This window comes from Nilaparvata lugens, chromosome 3 (genome assembly GCF_014356525.2).
Source record: "Nilaparvata lugens isolate BPH chromosome 3, ASM1435652v1, whole genome shotgun sequence".
NCBI classification, from domain to species: domain Eukaryota; kingdom Metazoa; phylum Arthropoda; class Insecta; order Hemiptera; family Delphacidae; genus Nilaparvata; species Nilaparvata lugens.
In genome coordinates, this window is record NC_052506.1 from 25,376,583 (window position 1) to 25,395,280 (window position 18,698).

The 18,698-nt window shown below is 34.2% G+C and overlaps 1 protein-coding gene across 2 annotated transcripts in view; it reads right to left on the bottom strand.

Annotated features, from left to right (window-relative positions):
- The window catches only part of LOC111049519 (insulin-like growth factor-binding protein complex acid labile subunit), a 301,718-nt gene that overhangs the window by 281,188 nt on the left and 1,832 nt on the right, over positions 1-18,698 (bottom strand). For both annotated transcript variants that reach the window (XM_039423387.1, XM_039423388.1), the window contains exon 2: positions 1,619-1,748. The gene's annotated coding sequence lies outside the window, so the exon portion shown is untranslated. The remainder of the gene's footprint in view (positions 1-1,618; positions 1,749-18,698) is intronic.

Below are 18,698 nucleotides of genomic sequence, written 5' to 3' on the forward strand. Positions count from 1 at the left end.
TCAATATTCTATTAATTCACAATTTATGATGATACTAATGATAGCCATTTTCAAGTCAATCATTTCAACTTGGAAATGGTTATAATTGGGCGAAACAAGCTGATGTGAATTAATTGAACATGGAAAAGGGTAATAATTGAGGATTCTCAGTGTGCATGAAGCAGTGATCTTATATTATAGAAGTCATCTACAGCTATCTCATTGAATATGATTGGTTCTTCCGTAATTCTGCGTTTTTCATGTAGGCTGAGTAGGAAGGAAAATCTGTGTTGATTTATAATTCAATCCTCATTACATTTCATTCATTTTTATCACTTTTCATCCATATACTTTGATATGCCTAGCAGTGATAAGTACAGCATGAACTCCAAAAGTTCAAAGAAACGCGATTGCATAGAAATATACATTCACTTGCGACTTTCAACTTGGAGCAGGATTAAATAACTTCCTTTTTCAACCTCTTCATGAGTGCAAACACCTCCATTTATTAAAACAGTATTTTCATGCAGCTTTGTTGTTCTGTGAACCGAGAAATCCTTTACAACTTGGTCTGACACATTCCACTCATCTTTGGAACTGCATATCGTGTGATATTTTATTAAACTTTCATGCTAATGAGTTCGTCATTTATTTTGCTTGCAGCGCGCTTTTAATACATCTGACAACGTGATTAGAGTCTCCAGATACATACCGGCATCCTCACTCACAGTCTTCTATCTATATTATTATATCTCTCTCTCTCATTCATACACTCACTCATCTCATCAAGAATGCTCTTTCATCACACGTGTACACTCTTTCAGTTTCAATTATAATCAAATCAGAGATCCCTGCAGGAATTTGTAAGAATTTGAACTTGAATGTGGTTGATATTGAATTGAATTAATGACTTGAGAATGAAATAATTTATAAATGTTCACATGAATTGATAATTCGATGCATTTTCTCATTATTAAATAGTTTGCTTGAATCAGCAAGGTATCTATAATACATCTTAGAATTAAACTCGAATTTATTCACTAGTGCTAATAATTGAAATGTCAGATACTATACTCCGTACAAAATTACTTTTGACTTGGAGGAAGTGGAGGCAGATCAGCCATTCACAGTGATGGATAGAATCATAGGTAGAAGCGCAGTTGCCAATTTGTCAATTGGAGTCAATCGACTGAGTGCTTCCAGAGAGGAAACTCCGTAACATGAGCGCTTGAACATTCACTAAAAGTTAGATAATGCTGGCCGGTTCAGAACGGCAACATCACCGCGTTGTATCCCTACCTCTGTATGCGTTCTCTGCTGCGCATGTCCCACCCAAGCCCAAAGTTATTTTGTATGGAGTATAGATGCATTCTTGATTCCTTGACTTAGTGCCGGTTGCACGAAAGCCAGTTGAATTTTATTCGAGATTAGTTTAACGAGAACCAAACAGACAAGGCTTTTTCAGAAAGAAGCCTTCTCTTATTGGTTTTTCTCTGATAGTTCTGTGAGAGCCAAACCTGATATTTGAAATTTAAATAATTTCCGGTAGTGACTAAATTCGCGAAAACTACAAATTCGAACTATTTTTCCAATAGACAACTTTTGTATTATCGACAATAAGAATGGAGAATTGACATACCTTGCTCGAAGATCGTAGCAGCTGCTTCCAACACGGATGAACCAGTTTGAATAATAGATAGAAGCTTTTTAACGTGACAAATATTCATGAAGATTCAAAATGAATCTTGAAGAGTCACAGATCGCTGCTCCTGTAAATGATGCAAGAGAAATCATTTCATTGTATTAAGTAGGTGAAAAATACATCAGCAATTGTAGTTATAAGTTTGAACTACGTCTATGGAATAGGGCAAACTCTCTGTTTATTGGTTATTTATGTTCAACGGATCTCGAAAACGGCTCTAACGATTTTCACGAAATTTGGAACATAGTAGGTTTTTGAGATGCTATTCGATCCTTGATCTTTGATATATAATGTAATGATTGGAAAGTGGATAAATATAGGAGAAATATATCTAACTCTGGGTCAAATTTTAAAAATCAAAGCTCTAACACGAAATGCCACTTGCAGGTACATTATAAGGCACGGTACTTCATGTCCCAAATCGGAGCAGAACCATTGTCATGCTACAAACATTTATTATTTTTCTACTAATCTATTTTTCTCACCCCTTCTATATTCTCATTACATTTAATCCCTACCAGAATCAACTGTTCAAATATTTAATGCTCTTTTTAACAATTAGTAAAAGGGCAGTATCTTCAACAACATATTCCAAATTTATGAAGAGAAGTATAATGTCTATGATTTGAAAGAACTTATATCATTATAAAATGTATGCAGCATCGTTAACACCATATCCTAATTTCCATAAAAAAGTATATAATATTATATTCTATATCATCTCTATGATTATAAAATACCTGAAATTGTAGTATTGTTATTATCAACTTTATCCGAGAGGTTTCAGTTCCAGGTTATTTCAAACTCCAAGTATATCAAGTTGTATCACTATACATGTCAAATTTGAGTCTGTAATAATCCTAAATTTATTATTGAGGACAGTGGGAGGAGTGCACAAACATTGAAATTTATATTTATTCATTCGATATCCAACCAGTCAGATAATTCCAGTAGTAAAATAGAAGCACTACTAATAATAATATCCGTGGCTCCAAACAGTCATAATCAATGGAAATGCACAATCCTCGAGACATGTTTGGGAAGATAGCTACAATAAAAAACGTATGATGCAGAAACTAAATAAAATACCTAAATTCAGATGCACTGAGTGCATGAGTTGAAATCATAGAATAAACTTTTTCCAAATAATACTTGAGTTTTCCTAAAAAACGGATGATGCAGAAACTAAAGAAAAATCGTTAATTTAGATGCACTAAATGCATGAGTCGAAACCATGAAATAATCTTCAATCTAGACAGTCCATATTGCTAAGGAGTACCTTCTTAAATGTTTTCTATTACTGTAGTTTGGTATTTATGGTCTGGTTTGTTTCATTAGTGATTTGATCTTCCCTTCTTGTTTCCATCGATGCAATATCACATTATTACTAAGAGTTCGAGTTGATGAAAAATAAAAGTTCTAGAAATTTGCTACCAATAAACTTGAATTGTACGGTTTTTATTGGTAACACTATCAATGTTCCGATTTGTACAAACTATTGTCGAATCAGCATATTTTGAATTACCGGGCTACTGGGTCTACTCAACGGCCAGTTTCTCGAAAATCCAATCACATTCAACTACTGTAAAATGATATGATCAATTTCGATAAAAACCAATGAGCGAACGAATCTGAAAGATCAAAGATTTAAGAATTTCAGATTTTTAAATTTCAACAATGTTTTTGTAATTCTTGTATTTTTGCCTTTACTTACTTCAAAATGGAATATTCTTTCATCCTCTCTCATATTACCAATTTGATTTTATTACTTAGTAAGTTTCTCTTCTTTTGTTGTTCAACGCTTTTCATGACCATATTTGGAGAGGTACTTGGGCGTGTCTTGTCTCGGCCAATGAGAGTGGAGTTCAACCTTCATTGGCCAACAGATGACGACCAATTGTAGGGCTTAACGTTTCACCATACAGAAACGCTATTGTAAGTAGATATCCCATGATATAGGGCGTTTATGTCGCAACTTTTACTGTTATCTCAAGCCGATTACTGTCAATTGTTGTCGATTTTTACTGTTTTGACCGGGTAAGAGTGTATGAAAGGCACAATATGAGAGACTACCAGTGTCATAAAACTTCACGGGAAAGAGCTACGTGGACTATAGGCTTGAGATAACAGTAAAAGTTGCGACATAAACGCCCTATACAATGCGATATCTACTTATGCTATTGTTTCTCTATGGTTTTACCCATACTATAAAATATTCTGCTCTTCAATGCTCCAGCGTTCAGTTCAGTATAGATTTGTAATGGTGTAACAACCGTAGCTAGTGTATTCAATTGTATATTATTTATTCATTATACATTATTTACAATCATACATTCAATTGTTTTGATGAATTAGTTATTGGAAAATATCAATACGTTTTCATTCAATGTATAATAAGATTGCTATAATAAAAATGCTACGAATTCAAGTCATCTGATTTAGTGTATATGAGAATGCTATCACTGAGGTATTAGAGTTTGTTGAAGTAGTTTTATCAATCACTTTAGACCTTGACCAAATTATTTGGAATATACAAAGGGAAACATACCAAGGTCTCGATTGAATGTTCTTCAAATCTGTAAACTGCAAACAGCCGAATAAAAGAATACGACACATCCTGTATTCATCTCTTCGAAATACAGTGCCACCAAATACCCAACTCAATACACAGCATTCCAGTTACTTTCCATGTACAGCGGAAAAGGAAACTACAGAAAGGGAATAACAGAAAAGAAGGACAGAACAGAGCATCAGGTGAGCGAATTTCGGCAATTTGTCAAACATGTCTCGGGATTAAGATGCTGATTCTATTCGGATGTCGCCTTCAAAGTACAGCAACGGGAAGAAGAGCAGGGGGAAGACACAAGTTATCAAAACGAGAGCAGCAAAAACGAGACGTAGCAGTCAATAATATAACAGAAAGAGGAGCATTTTGTTTCTTTCAAGAGAAAATCCCTTGTTTGCGACTGTCTACGGAGAGACAGTTTCCACTTTCACTTATACTCCACCTTCACTTTCATCCGCTTTTCTTTCTTCTTCTTCTTCTTCTTCTTCTTCTTCTTCTTCTCTCCCCTCTAATACACTTCAGAACTATCCAGCTCCTATCCTCATGCTCTAGTTTTTGAATTATTTCTCTCAAATCCTTCATATATCTTCACCTCCATACCTACTAACTTATAAGGAAAGAATAAAAATCCAAGTACCCTTTTTTAAAATTTTGTTTATTTACGTCACGTTTCGGCCATGATATCATTATCTAGTAAATGAATAAAATTAAAAAATAACAATAGGCTAGATTTTTATTCATTTCTATTTAGGGCTACTCTAACGAAAAAAATATAATTACAAACTTATTATATTTCTTTTCATTCTCTTTCAATATCGCATCGTTTTTTCTTAATCGTAATTTTCAATTCTTTCGTTGTATTCTACTTGTATTTTTCTCCTATATCTTTCTTTGAAGTTCAACATTTTGTTTTCATCAATACTCCCTTTGAATCGATGCTTTTCTCATACACCCACTAGCCCACCAAGCTCTACGCTTTCTGTCCCTTTCCTCTTCCCCATTTTTCGGTATATTTCCTCACAGTATCATCACTCTCCATCGATATTCCTCCCTTTGTCTTGTATGACATACACTAAGTAACTAACACTAACTTAACTAATTAGCGAAGTGTGAGTAACAAACTTAATCACACATTTCATCAATCTCACACTCTTATTCCTCTTCGTTATCTCTTTATCTCTAGTGAATACACGTCGTACTTTTTATTTCCTCTCATATTATAATTTTTTCAATTATCATTACCCACCATCCTCTTTCTCTTTCCTTTTTCCGCTATTCAATCTTCCACGTTTCTTCCAACTGCAAGTCTATTTCTTCTTTGAACTCTTCTTCCTTCTTACTACAATTTTTTCTACCATATATTTCACCGACTTTTACTTTTTGCTCTTCATTTACACTTTTTCACCTCTCCTTTTATCATCTCCTCTTTAATCTCCTTCAACAATTCTCCCTCCTACTTTTTCTTCTGAATTTTGTCATTTCCTCTGAATATCTTGTTCCTCCCTATCCTTTCTACTCTATTCACTTTTCATTTCACTTTTCACTTATATTTTCATCAATTCTTAGTATCTCTTCTCCTCCTATATCCAACCTCCTTTACCGTTCAATTTCCACTTTCCTTTCTCCTAATTCTCTCTGTCTAACTATCTTTTATTTCTCTTGCCACATTCCATCCTCCTTCTTCTTAAACCCACCAAAGAGAAACATAATATAATTACTATTCAATTTCTCAATGTAGCTACTGATTCTACATCTGAAATTGAAATTGGTTTATTTGCCATAACATTTTACAATCAGTACTTACATTAAAAATATTATAGATACTATAAATAATATTATAAGTGGATAAATTTATATAAAAAGGCACTACCGGAATAAGTGGAACTTGTTCGCCAGCAGTGAGTGCGATTGAAAACTACAAATATTATAACATTACTCAAGACTAAAAGTGGATATATACTATAATACCCATCGAACAGAATCAAGAAAAACGTACTACTTCTCGAAATTTCTACTTATCTTCTCCCACGTATCTTTACCCTCACTATTATTTTCTCTTTCCACACTTTTTCATCCTCCTTCTCCCTACCCAACATTTATCAAATGTTACCCAACATCTGGTAACTATTCAATTTCTCAAGATTCTACTTCTACTTCTCAAAACAGGCAGCCAGAATCATAGAATAGGCAGCCGGCCTACTACTCAGCGTCTGGTTGATGGACAGGCCTAAGTCGTTTTCGACTCGTCACGGCCCGGTCTCAACTTGACTGCTTCTGCTGCTATATTGCATTTGCCAACTTGTTCGAAACTCGCGACACATTTCTCCTCAGACACTCACTTTACTTAGTAGTCACTGTCTCTCTTTCTTTCTCACTCTCTATCCATCTTTCCTCTCTTCTTTCGTTCTGTTTCGGTCTTTTGTCTCTTTCTCCCTCAATCGCTTTCTCCTTCTGTCTTCTCAGCTCACCAGTTTCTTCACTCTCCTGTTTCCGAATCCTAACTCTCAGTTCAGCACACACCTCTCATATAAAACAAGTACGCCTGCTTCTACATTCTCCTCTTTTCCTTATTCTACTATGTCTTCTTATCTTGTTCTCCGTCTTTGTCTTCGTCTTCTTCTTCTTTTTCTTTTTCTTCGTTTTTAAAACGCAAAGTTTGCCTTTTGCTTCTCATTTTTCTTCGTCTTCTTCTTCTTTTTCTTCTTCTTCCTACTTCCTCTCTTTCTCCTTCTCCTATTAACCTCTTTCTTTGATAGTCATTTAAACTACTTTTCTCATCCTGAGATGAAATCCTAGCGGTTATTAGTTCTCTTCTTATTCTCCATTTTCTTCATCTTTTTCTTCTCCTTGCTATCATCCTTATTCAAAAACGTATCATTATTCTCCTCCTGTTCATTTTCTATAGGTTGTAAAGTATTCCTTCATCGTCATTTCCTTTAAATCTTTCGTCTAAAATATATCATCGTAATATATCATCTTCAAAGGTTTTCTTCTTCTTTACTCAAAATTCTTCCTCTTCTTATTGTTATTTTCCTATTGAAAATTTTCTATTTTTCCATTCACTCTTTTTCCATTCCTCTCCAATCATCTATTTTTTATACTATATTCTCCCTTCCAAACGTCTTTCACTCTTCATATTCAGTTCTTCTTCACCTTCAGCTCTATTTTCCATTTTCTTTTATTATCACCATCTTCTTCTTTGTCATGATCATCTTCTTCTTTTTCTGTCTCCTTAAATACTCCTTTACTCATACTGTACAACTTATAATACTCCATTTATAATATTCTATCACTGTTTTTTTTTTCTACACTACACTACTTTTAATAAATATAAATACAAATCTCAGTTCCCTTTTAAATTATTTTATCACACCATGTTTCGGACATTAATGCCATTTTCTGGGATTCGTATTTCTATTTTTATTCGATCACTTTTTCTTCTACTCTTCTCCAACGTCTCAAGTATCTTGCTCGTACCCTTGTCTCTCTATAACTTCGATTGAAACTTCCTTAAGATTTTATTTTTCCTCAAACACACATACACACGATGCACTCAACTTACGGTAAGATTCACTCAGATATTTCAACATTTATGTGAACATTCCTTGAAGGAGCCACCAAGATCCCTATCCAATCAATGCTGCCAGTTCCAAGTGACTATGGAGAGATTCACTCAGAACTGTCAGCATTCCTTAAGAAAAGCCTTATCATTCAACCAAATACTGACAGTTCAAAGTGACTCTAACTACAGATGCTATTACCCGACATCTACGTGCATTACGACGTCCTTACAACCGAGCAAGCAAACCCAGCATACAAATTTCGAAAAACTCGTTATCCGAACCTCATCCCTAATCTATGGCTCACAGAAATTCCAGTCCGACATCCCCACGTCACACATTGGCCATTACCCGAGATGATCGTCAACCTCTTCATTCAATCAACATTTTCTGAGAGTTTTCGGAGGATATGAGGTCATATTGTACGAGCAGATGAAGCTGGAATTTTACTTTTCACCACGAATCTACTACTGCGTGTGCGTATTTAGTGAATATTTACTTCAAATTATGTATTTACGAGGAGATAGGTTTAGTAACACAAGGTTTAATAATGTAATACTTACTAACTCTCTCAACATACTCTTACCTTCAAAATTTGAATCTCGTTAAACGGTGATTTTTTTAAATTTCTGATCTGATAGTGTGTTTGATTTTTTGTTCATGAAATTTCATAGTTTTTTCAAAGCTTGGACTTCTCAATTGTTTGATATTATGAGCTACTTTTATGAGCAGCTGTAGCATGGTTTCTATATTTATGTGTAAGAGAGAGGATAATGGAGTCCAAACTCCGCTGAGTGAGATATTCTTGAGAAATTTTCATATTGGAAAGTTTTTTCGAATCTTGATCATGGAATTAATTTTGTGATTTTTTGGAGAAACACATTGAAATTACTAGTTCTCAATAAATCAACAAATATTACAATCTATCATGATAGCCTGTCAATATGACTACCACTATGATTGAAATGTTGATGGAATCATTGAACACGAATGAATTGGAAGAGGGCAGAGAATACAGCAATCAACATGCAGGAATGCGAATAATCAATTAAAGTTCAAATTATATCCAATTAGTGATAGTTCAAATTCTGATTTGGAACCAATTTGATTGAATTGTAATAATATTGCAGCAGGATATTCATATTAATTATTGAGGGAATTAACAACATAACAAGCCATCTTTTCTCTATGATAATATTAATCCAGCATACTGGAATAAATAATCAATATCGGGGACCGAGCTTCGCTCTGGAGTACGAAAGCATAAAAAATCTATTACGAAAGAGGAAATAATAATAAATAACATTCATAACATTCATACAGAAATGTTCTATATAATCACAGTAAATTGAGATTAATTCCCAGAGGAATGCAAAAATTTCGCTCACAAAAGCCGGTTAAATTTTCACGTGAACCAAATCAGAGAAGACCATATAAAAAAGATGAATCTACTGGAATCAATCAGGATTGAGAACAATCCGGTTTTTTTGCAACCGACACTAAGTACCTGATTGAATGATTACAAAAGTTCAACAGCTGAGTCATAATTTTCACACACATGAACTCGCTCACTCACTTCCATCATCAACAGACGACAAAATAATTATTATCAGCTGTTTTTCCAAGGATGAATAGTAATTATCCTTTTAATGTCCTTCAGCGAGTTTTCCCAGGGATGAGCTCTAGTGCAATCGAATCTTTATATTATAAACCTACTATGTTCTGAATTTCGTGAGAATCGTTAGAGCCGTTTTCGAGATCCGGTGAAATACAAACATATGAACATCAAAACATCTAAACATCCAAACATCTAAACATATAAACAAAAGTTGCTCGTTTAATAGTATAGGATTACCAACTGGGAACTATTCAAAGATCATTCATCAATGCTGACCATGATCACCCATTAATGCAGAAAACTTGTATTAAATTCAGCTTCTCCTAATTTAATGATAATTGGCATCATGGATAATAAATGAATATATAATATATAATAAGCATGGGACAAGTACCAAGGAACACAAACACTAGAAATACATTGAACTAATGAATTCAAAAATCAGAAATTAAGTTGAAAACTATATAGATTTGATATACTTTTTTGATTGAAACATATATTAATATTGAATCCTGTTTTGGAAGAACAAGGATGGTAGGTAATAATAGATGAATAATAATAAGTAAGAGACAATATACATAGAATTATCCAGGATAACCTAATTTCCAAGCAGCAAACTGGAATCGTGAGTTCTATAAGCAAATGAAATAAAGTGAATTTAAAAGAAAGCGTCACAGTATATCGATACTGTTGAGCAATGATGTGAAAATCTATGAGAGACAATAATTTGTCGATGATAATCGTGCAGTAAAGCGACATTGGTTTTTTTAATTTGTGGAACATTTCACGAACTTTACAGACATTTTGAAGGATTACATCTCTCTATAGTAAGGTCCACTTTAGAATGGCAGTGGATAAAGATAGGATAATAGCGATGCCGATTCTCTGAATCAATTAATTATATTTCTACAGTGTCAAAAACATAATTGGCATCGTTGTGAACCTAGAAAAGGGTAGTACCACCGGCTTTGTCGAATGATAGACAAGTATTCCAAAACCAAAGTTGATCAAATACTGTCATTATAACGTGGACCTCACTATAGAATCTGGACAGCTATCAGAGACCCATAATCTGGTATTTTCTTTCGAATTATTTGGGAAAGTCAAACTGGCGAAAATTTACTCCATCCAATTTCTAGTTACAACTCATTATAAAGCACTTGTAATTACAGTATATGAGAATCATAGCTTCACAATGTAACAAAAATATTATACACAGCTCTAGGGTGCGAAGTGCTGGTGAGAACAGAGAATTTCATAAGATCATACATTAGCAGATATTCAGTACTTTACTGTGAAGCTGTGATGCACCACTTACATTGGTATCACCAATTTAATTAATATAATATAATATATCAACTACTCATATATTAATCACACATGGAAATTACACCCTGTTAGTTTCAAATATCGTTTTCATATGAGCTACACTTGGAGTTTACTTTCATCCTCTCTTAGATCTCTAACTGAAATTTCCAGCCTCCCAAACACTCATTCTCTATCATCATCAGAATGATCACAGGATGGTACTAAATAGAGCCTTGGTTCTTTAGGTGGAGACTCCACATTTGATGTTTGTACTTAATTCGAGTTCCTATCTCGACGACTAGCACAGAGTTCCTTTAGTGAGATTCGCCGCTTCAAATAATCTCGAAACAAAGTTTCCGGAACAGTGGAGTTGAGAGCCAACCCAGTGAAGTGCACTCCTGGAAATGCAGTCGGCGTACTTCGTATAACGCTTCCGTACTTCGTATAACATTTCCGTAATTCATATAACCATTCCGTACTCCGTCTAGTACAACCAGAGGCTGTACATACACTTGTACAACCGGATTCTAATCCCGTTGAAATTGTAAGCTCAAATAAGAGTATGCGGCTTTACCTCGATGAGCAAGAACTGTATCTAGTCTCCACGTCGTGATTACAGTAGCTGCCACAAGAGGGTAGCACCAGAGAGGCTGCTCAACTTGTTATCAAGTAATGCTCTAATAAGCAGCATTCCTCCCAACCCATTTCTCTCTCCCAGATGAGCTTCAAGGACCTCATTCAATTCTACAGTTCTATCCGAGATTCTCTGAATTACCTATTGAGAAGAATATGCAATGGTTAGGCCTTCTGCATGGTAGCTGATGTGTTATATTCATGATTACAAACCGCTCATCCTGCAACCCTATTCAAAAAGTATTGCGCTTGGCGTGATAGTATTTACTAAGAGTGCTAGTTTATTCGAGAAACCATTTCCAATAATTTGTAATCACCGTAAATGGGGAAGGTAGATTTATTATATAGAAATTGTGGTCAATTTCACCTAAGCACCACAAAAAAATTGAATCATCTTCTTTAAGTTTGAGTTTGTAATATGTCTTGAATATTCTTAATTGGCAATAAATGAAATTTAAAGTGGTAACATCTTAAGTGGAACTTCATTATCTAATCATCAGATAATGATAAGTATTTAATTATCTGGATATCCATCTTAGATTAAAATAAATTTGGCATTTTGAGTATGTAAAATTGTGCTAGTTCTGTGAAGAGCTCTTCCTAAGCACCATAAAGTCAAGTTTTGATCGTCTTCTAAGTGGGAGTCTCCACATACAAGTTTGAATAAAATAGAAAAAAATAGCCTTCATTTGGTCCTCTATATTGACAATTTCAAGGGAATTTACTCCTAATTTGCCTAATATTATTCTTTTCATCAAATTCTGTAACGTCTGGTCCAATGAAAGATGTGAGATGTGAGATGAATACGATGTGAGATTTGGATTTTCATATTGGCAGTTTTTGGGGATTGACAATGGTGTAACAACCGAAACTGGTCTTTCGAACTATCAATAAAATCTGTGGTTTTTGACAATTTCTCGTTTTTTTTAAATTTCCTCTCTTATTTCCTCAATATCATAACTTTTGATCCATTTTTATAACGTCTGATCCAATGGATAGATTATATGAAATGATGGTATGATTCAATGATGAGATGGAATGGATGAGTATTATAAATTCAAAAGACGAATGTGTGAAAGAAACCACATACTTTTACAAGAATCCAAATGCGATTGAATAAGGAAAAGGAACATTAACCTTCTAAAAAACATTATTCGGAGAAAAATGAGAATTTACTCCTGAAACATTATTTTTGGTGGAAAGACTCTGCCAAGGATATATTCGAGACTGAACACCAATAAAAGTCTCTTATCCAGATATAGAGAATATTTCACAAACCAAGTAAAGAGATAAGGTAAGGATATAATGGATTTTATAAGGTATCCGCGATTTCCTCCCAACACAAACAGCAAAGGACGGTCTGTATTTCAAACGAAAGTAGGTCTAACATCTTAGTGAAGATGTAGGACATTAATTTTGCATGTGAGACGTATGAGAGGGCTTTGAATCAGGTAAGCTACACTCTCACAAGCACACACTCACGCATCAGCCACCTAAATCAGGCAGCTCCAGGTCTACATCTCCAATCGCATAATATAAGGAAGGCCAAAGTGCTCTGCTGAGTCAAAGTATTAAATCAAACAGACTCCAGCCGGGATCATTTCTTTACCGTGGCTTTTCTCCTGGCAAACCGCCAAGTCGATTCAACTTCCGATCATAATGTTTTTCGCCTTCTTCCTACTCCACCTCCACCTGAACCTCCACCTACACCTCCACCTCCACCTCTACCTTCACCCACACCTCTCACAGCTTTTCATTTCTTTACGCAGCGCGTTTTGTGCCATAAGCAGCAGCAGCAGCAGTGAGCGAAATTCGCAAATCAACAACTCATGTTTGATTCACGTCGTTTGCGTTCCGCTTACAACACAAAAGAATGAGCGATGCATTCATCAATGACAGCTCTGTTTCAACATATGCTGGCGAGTTCTAGTTTAGTCTGGAGGAAGGCGGTATTTCAGCGGCGAAAGGAAAAACGCTGCGAGAAACAGCTCCATAAATATTGCTGACATAACATTTTGCACGGATTTGAATTGGAAAGAGATTACATTTTTCGGAGGAACTAACCTACTTTGCAATTGGTTCGCGTTTCTATGGATACATGCAGTTATACGTTTGAACCTTGTCAAATACGTGCGATAGAGGAGTTGGTTATTTGAAGTTGAGTAGTTATAGGAACAGGTGACTGGACTTGAAGCATTACATCTATATAATAAGAGAGAGTAGGGTTGTGTTTGTTCGTTTGTTCGTGTGTTCGTTTGTTCGCATCAAAACATGTCAACTTATGGATTGCATACCGGAAAAACGGGAATGATTCAGATCTCCAAATTTTGCACATAGATTCTAAAAATATCAATCTCGTGCACCTGGAAGCCCAAATTTCAATTTTCCTTCTAGATTTTTCAGAATTAATGTTTAAATTTCATTAATGGTACATTCGATTTCATTAAAAAATCACCAAATCATATGGTTGAAATCAAAAAAGGAACATCTGTTTCTATATTGCTTTCTACCTGAAAAACATCGTTTTGAAACTTCGTTTTCCTGATGCAATGTCTAGGCCTACACGTGGCATGGATTATTAATTTTTCAGCTAGAACAATTTTTTAAACAAAGTGCTAAATAAACGTCTACAGTTTCATCAATGCTGTATCGGCAATATGAAAACGCATGCAGTTAATATGTCTTTGAATGAAGGTGTTGTTATTTACATAAAGAAATTATATTCTTTCATTTTTATTTAATTGAAATTTCAAAATTATTCGAGCCCTGATAGAATGACGAAAATTTTAATATTGGAATGAGGGGTATTTTGGCAAGCTGAGCAAAAAAATAAGGTCATATGCACCTTTTCGTTATATCTTCAAATGATAAATGAGTTTTGTGGGTTGCCAAAACTCCCTCTGAAGGGGAAACTATTCAACTTATTCTATCTTTTATACAATATAATCAATATACAAAATAATAACAATGATCATCCATCCATGTATCATCTTCTATACTATAATAAAGGAAAGAACTGGATTATAAACGTAGCCTATACAGATGTAAATGTATAGGGAAATTATGTTTGACGCATTATCACATCAGAACTACTGGACTGATTAACTTGAAATTTTGAATATAGATTCTTGCTTAACCGAGGGTGGTTATAGACCAATTTTAAATTCTCCAAGATTTGATTACATCAATTTTTCAGTTTGTCAAGTTTTCAATTATTTGTCATGCTTCCAGTTTGTATGGAAGCAGCAGAAGATTTCTCTTAAAAGGGAAATTAGAAGATACGTATGATTGGGGATCCTTTTCGAATGATAAAAACAGGTTTTCCGTCACGCCCAAATTTTTTCCGCCATTTGAATCCAACTTCTTCTTTTAATTGAAAGGTGATCATACTGATTTACTTGAAATGCAGCATATAAATTCTTAATCAACCGAGGATTCTCATAGGCATATTTTGAATTCTTCTAGATTTCATTACGTCAAGTTTTAAGAAGGCCCTTGCGAAGCACGGGTTACCTGCTAGTTAACAATAAGTGAGTAAACTTGTCTATTTATTTACAACATCTGTAGAAAAATATCTTAAATAAGAAATCTAGAACAAGAGTTGTGAAGTAAAATTTGTAAAAGCTATAACAATATATACAATTTGTATTAGTTACCTAAAGAGTTACTTTCCGATCACCAGAATAGTAAAGTATCGAATCATGTTCAACGGTTTGAAGAAATAAGAGAACAGTTATTCTTCTGAAGAATGACACTTCTAGATAGGATAAATTATATTCATATTTTGTCTCTTAATATACTCAAATTGGTATATCTGATGATTTTTTCGAGTCTATTAAATAGTTTTTTTTTAATCAACAAGTACTTTCTGGCACTCTGGTTGGTTTTCTTTTTTAACACTCAACATTCTTTCAATCATTAGGTCATTTTTATGTATAAAGATAGTAGATGGTAATAGGGTTATATAATTTATAATAGATTATAATATGTGTGAATATTACATATAAAAAAGTGAATGAAATTTTTGTTCCTAGAAATTCGAATCAGAATGAGACATTGAATTCGACTGAAATGCCCTTTCTTACAAAAAGGTTATCACTCTTCAACAATTCGAAGATAACTACCTAATCGAGATTCACCTAACCCTCACAAATGTGGTCTTTCCGAACCCAGTAATTGAATCGATAAATCTCAGATGGAGCCATAAAATCGCCAACCAGAGTGCCCGATAATGGATTATCCTCACGGATTACATCTGATCGCAAATTCCACTTCCAAATTTAATAAACCTGATCTCTTGGAGCTCACGCATTACACTTTGAAATGTAATAAGCCTTATGTTTTCGTTGAGAATGTTCCCTCGTAATAATGTGCGGCTCCACTCAATGATGCCAGAATTCCTCTCGTGGTCTAATAATATTTTCCCTTTCTTCTCAGATTGTGATGCGTTCCGATCCCTGAATTCCTACCTGGTGAATTTGGTTTCCTTCCCTGAGGATTTCCATCGTTTACCTAGCGAGGGAATAGGGGTCTGTGTCATGGAATACCAGACTGTAGAAGGAATTTGCATTTCCATGAACCAATGGCACCTTCACCCGCTATGGAATTCTCGATATCTATCCAGCCATTCTGTTTGCTAACTGGCACTCGGAATATCAGTCGATATCTCAAGCCATGTTTCGTTAGCGCTCACTATTGGAATCTGAACTAGTGGATTACTGACTCGACAAAACTTTTAACAACATCGTATAGTCTACTAACTAGATAGTATATTCATAGGAATATGTATTTAGGGATTAACCATGTATTCAGGGATAAATATTTCGACACCGGAAGAATCAATTCATATATTATTAAGAGAAACCTTCATATAGATTTTTATTGTTCTTTACTATGTGTTATAAATAGTTAATAGTTGATAGTTGAAGCGTGGAGGAGAGATAGTTAAGAAGATATCCAATGTTATAGGTAGTTTATGTTGCAAATTTCTAGCCGTATTTTTGTTAACTCAAGCCAATTACTGTCGACTACTGTCCATTATTACTATTTTGGCCGGAGGAATGTAGGAACGGTACAGTATTCAGATCCAGATTCAGTATGAGAGACTACCAGCGTCACATAGCTTCAAGAAAAAGAACTATTAGGACGCTCTAACTGTAAAATGAACGCTCTAGGCTATAACATGGCTTATCTTCTTAAGCTATCGTTTGATTTTATTGAGAAAACCCCTTATATTTTCTTTTATCTGTGGCATATAGTTGATCTTCGATAATAGAGATTTGAAATTTCGGACCAGTTGCACAAAATTTAAAATTAAACAAAATCATATTTGCTTGCTCATCACTAAATTCAACGGAACCAATGCAACAGAATTCATCAGTGGTGAAATCTGACGGTAATGCAAAGACGTGATTTTACAATGGTCATCCAACGAGTGAACACAATTTCTCCATCACGAACTTTGTAAAACTTTTTCGATAGAAAAATGATTGAATGGAACATCAAACACAATAGAAATTATGTACAAGAAAATGGTAGAAAGATGCTCCACGAATATCTGTGTACCAATCAAATGGATTGTAAAAATTAACAATTACTAGTGAAGAAATGTGGTTGATAGCTCAAATTACTAAAAACTACAATCAATATTAGAATCAAAATCAGTTATTAATGCTCATATTCGCGAAGATGAGCTTTAATAACAGAATCAAATAGCAGGGAGAATTCGAATTTCCAGTAATATTCCTCTCTGTTGTCGATTATCTCCTTTACGAGAGTCTTTGTACCAATTACAGTACAAATTTTTCAAATTTCGAGATTGTGACTAATATGCATATTGTTCTAAGAAGTTCCCTAGTTATATTCTAACTTTCTTCTTTCATCGTTTAGGAATAACACTGTCACTCAATTGGAAGTAAAAATGTGGGATGGTATAGAGAATGCTCTTGCAAAATAAAATAGTTTGATGCCATCAATTCTACCACATTAAAGTATGAAAAAAATGCTTAAGATGCTTATGATCAATTTATAAATAATACATATTTTACAAAAAGTGGAATTGCATGAGTTCTTTTAATGATCTGTTGGTCGAACTATTTCATTTTTATGAGACTACAATACTCTTGTACTACTAACGAGAATTAGAGCCAGATCTACGTACAAAAATTCGCTCCAAAACAACTACCTTAGTTCAGCGTAATTTATTGCAAAAGGGAGAATTACAACAGACATTGCAACTAATACTACAAAAAATTGAGATATCCACCTCAATCATGATTTACGGACCATAAACCCCTTATAGTCATTTTATCACGGGTTTTACGATTCACAACTTTTTAAAGCTGCGAACAACATATTCCAACCTTTTTCGCCATGATGGTGTATGGTATAATAATGTTGATTTATCAGAGTTCATTTCACAGCTTGTTATGTGTATGTGCGTGCGTGTGGTAAGCTGTTAACAAATGTTGAGAGCAAACAGTAATGGCTGTTTGTGGTTCACAACTGACTGTCAAAACGCAATTAATTTAGTCCGTATTAGGGAATTTAATATTTGTAATTAACGGGGATCATAATAATTATGTTTGCCTTTCTCACCTGAACACACTATTGTGTGAATTTAGTGGGAAGGAGCATGTGTGTAATGTATTCTGTAGTAATTAGATGTATTGTGAATTTCATCAAGCAACTGTATTTAAACAAGTGTGTAGGCCTACAAAATGTTTTTATCTCAAGATTGTCAAAAATTGGCTCGTAATACCCGGTGTGGTTTATCTTTACAACTTTGATAAAACATTTCTGTCAATCAAAATTTTTTTTTAAATGTCATTCCCGATTATATTCGATAACTAGACAATTATTATTTCCTTTACGGATAATATATCCTAATGCTGAATAAAATTCTTGTCGGACTTGAGCTTAATTCAATCAGGTTCATCATATGTAGAAATATTTGTTAATATGCATTACCGGGAATAATAATGATACATGATTTTCTGATCTTTTCCATAAATGTGTTATCTTTATTTACTCATTTTGGTTGCACATTGTTTTCTATTCAGATGCTCTGGAAATATTCAAATCCAAGAAGTTCATGAAATTACTTCTACGAATACTTCCAATTTTCTCGATGGGAATTGTGTTCAATCTTCAACAAGTTTGGGTAGAATTCAAGTTTACCTCTACGAATAATCTTATTTCATTCAATCTGAATTATAGTTATTTCGTATATTAAGAGAATATTTTCAATTATTTAATAGTTCATTTTTTCAGTTTGAACTAACTGTTTGCCTAGTGAGTAAACTTGATGACTAGTAAGACTTTTGGCAACTT